The sequence below is a fragment of the Diorhabda carinulata genome, chromosome 3, assembly GCF_026250575.1.
Source record: "Diorhabda carinulata isolate Delta chromosome 3, icDioCari1.1, whole genome shotgun sequence".
Lineage (NCBI taxonomy): Eukaryota > Metazoa > Arthropoda > Insecta > Coleoptera > Chrysomelidae > Diorhabda > Diorhabda carinulata.
Window position 1 is genome coordinate 33,821,289 of NC_079462.1, and position 3,209 is coordinate 33,824,497.

At 32.4% G+C, this 3,209-nt stretch overlaps 1 non-coding gene across 1 annotated transcript; it reads left to right on the plus strand.

Moving 5' to 3' along the window:
- Positions 1 to 565: 565 nt before the first annotated feature.
- Positions 566 to 638, plus strand: Trnav-cac (transfer RNA valine (anticodon CAC)). The gene has a single exon. It is a non-coding gene; the product is annotated as a tRNA-Val (tRNA).
- The last annotated feature ends 2,571 nt before the right edge of the window (positions 639 to 3,209 follow it).

Genomic DNA, 3,209 nt, shown 5'->3' on the forward strand with positions numbered 1-3,209 from the left:
TGAATATGAATTATTGAAACAAAACGGGTAATTCACATAACGTTTAATTTTAGAAATATTAAATTACAAGACTAGGTCAGTTGTTTAAGGCTTTCGAGGCCAGTGCCTGGCATTTTCAATAGAGATGTTGACTGTTGCTCGGTTTACAGTCGAGTACTAAAGTAAACCAACGACGACGGCCTAAAAACCCGAGAACCCAATTTTCATAAGACTAGTTCAATTAAAATTGAACTTTAATGACATGACACAATGTAATTTTCTTTTAGCATCTTTTATTAGTATTGAAGAATATAGTAAACCTAGAAGGACGTAGTGGATGTGTATCGTTACACGATTACACGAGTAATTTTTTAACTTTCCTAAATTTCCCAACTCGCCTAAAAATTTCCAACTTTCCCAACTGCCCACTGCGAGTGGGGGAGGAGACCCCCCCTTACCCTCATCGCGACGCCGGTGGGATAAATTTACATGAACGAAATTATACATTGTTCCTTTAAAAATATTTATTTGAGCAAAAGAAATTGACTCGTACGAATTGTATAGTATTTAAGGAAAGTATAACAGAGGTCCCGTAGTGTAGTGGTTATCACGTCTGCTTCACACGCAGAAGGTCCCCGGTTCGATCCCGGGCGGAACCACATTTTTGTAAAAACTTCTTTAATCATAATTTTAGATCATATTCTACCGTTGTTATGTAATTTGTTTTATATTTCCAAATACATTATTATTTTAAATCAAAAAAATCCAAAATTATTATCCAAATTTATTGCCCGTTGTCTTTTCTTCTCTCTGTTATTTGTTCCTTCCATGTTTTTCTTGGTCTTATTCTCTTTCTTCCTATAGCTCTTGCTCTCCACATTCGTTTTGTTAATCTATCTTGTTCCATCATTGTTAAATGTCCAAATCAATAAAAGACTCTTATTATTTTTCTTCGATTGTTTCTGGTTGTAAATTGTTTCTTCCTAATTTTTTCTTCTATTTTTGGTACGTACTTCATCTCAATTGATTACCAAGTTAAGATTATCCAATTTCTCTTTTTCTATTTTCATATCATTTGTGTTATTCACAGGTCTTTCAAATCTTCTGCAAATTTGTATTATTTATTCATCTGGGAAACATTATATTAAAACAAGTTTCTATAACGTTTCCTTTTTATTAATTTAAGAACTTCTTTGTATTCACATTTACCCGACCTTTTCTCGATTATTTCTCTCCATATTTCTGATTTATAATATTTTCGTTATTATCCCAGTTCTATTGATTTATTTGGAAGATGGAGTATATTTGTGAACAATTTATTATTTATAAGTTAACTGTCTCAACTTTTATCATAGATTTTTAGAATTTGGTTCATCAAAGAGCTGTGGTGTTTCACGTAATAATAATAAGTTTCATATACTACAACTGAGAGCGGAAACTATACCATAAAGTTTCTAGCCGGAAACCTAAGGTTTGAAGGACATACAGTTTTGCACTGCATTAAGTTGTGTTGATTCTAGTCAACTATGTATAGCTATCTAACTTGATATTCCATTCAGTTTCTAATAAATCTCTAATTTATTATTGACAATCATCTTAAATCTTATCATGGTATGGCGGTCGACTTTTATACAACATTTCCTCATTAATTATTACATTCAAGTCACGTGGCTAAAAAGCCGAATACTATTTTCTCGTCGAAAAAGCTGCCGAGGGCCGTACCGAGGGATTTCAATTAAATATACAGACTGCACTGAAGGGACTTATGTAGAAATGAATTTTTCATTGAGCAGCCCCCGTGTTATGCTATTTTCCCGAAAAATGTGATGCATGAATTATTATGGGATTGTGAGTTGTGCGGGCGGAAAGCAAAAAACAAATAAAGGGGATAAGTATTAATATAAAGAATTTCAAGGTATAGGGTTAGCAAATTATTACGGTTGAGTTTATCTGCACAGAACAGGTAAATTATTTATTAAAAAGATGGGAATTTTATACCGAGAGGATACAGAAAACAATTCCTGTCGCTATTTACCTATTCAATTGTTGTAATTGCATTTAAACATAAAAAACTTTACAACAGAATGATTTTTATAAAATGACGCAGAGTGCAAATTCCTCAGGGGAGAAACGGATTATTATTCTTGGTCAAATAAAATTTTAATGCAAATTATTCTATGGAATTGGTGTCAAACTCAATTTTTTAGAGGGCCATATATTAAATTTTGAATTCGTAGGTACGCCAAATGATATAAAAAAATGAACTGAATTATTGTAACATTTTATCTATCAAATTATATAATATACGGTTATTAAGAATCATATCAAAGTTATGAAAGATGGTAGGTAATTTTGTTGAGCTCGAGGATTCAGATAGCTGACTTCTCTTGTTTTTGACAAGATCATTGATGCTAGGTATCATATTCGTTGAAGTAATTTTCCATTTCATTCATTTTGTGAAAGTCTTTAAAACGATTGTTCATTCCGTAATCAAATTGAGGATATTCATCCATTTTTTTTTGGTTCACTGTGCCAAATGATTTTAAATAAAGAAAATGGTTCGAAGTTTGATATTTTACCTGATAGGGTAAAAGTAAAGGTTTAGTTTAGTCAAGTGCTTATTCATATCTACCAAAAAGGCACAATCAATCCACCAGTCATTGTCATTGTTTGCCTTTTTCTAAGAAGAAAACTTGAACGTAATTCAAAAAATCTTTATAAAACTACTCCTCAGCTGAGGGATTTCTAAATGTTTGGATGCCAATGATTCCTCATGAATTATACAGTGAAATCCCACAAAATTCCCTAATGTTTTCTGTTTTAATTTAGTTAAATCGCCCGAATGTTTGCCAACCTTGACAGAAGCGCCATCCGTAGTTGTGCTGCCAAGTATATTCGAGTTCATATTCTTCCATCAAATGCTCAATTGCAGATTAAATATCATTTTCTGTTGCAGTACCTGTCAATGGAACGCACTTTGATAGTTCTTCAGTTATTTCAAAGTTTCTTTCTCTCTTGTATAGGCAAGCGCTTCCCTTGAAATTATTTATAAACATCCGTAGACTTGAGAATACGAGTACGAGTACGAGTATTTAAAACATCCGTAGAGGAATCGATTTAATGTAAAAGCTCTAAAAGACATGATCCTTCTTTCTGTGACACATTGCGATCGCGGGTCTTCATGACCAAATGAAGTTATCGGGAAAAAAACGTATTTACAAAGTTATTTT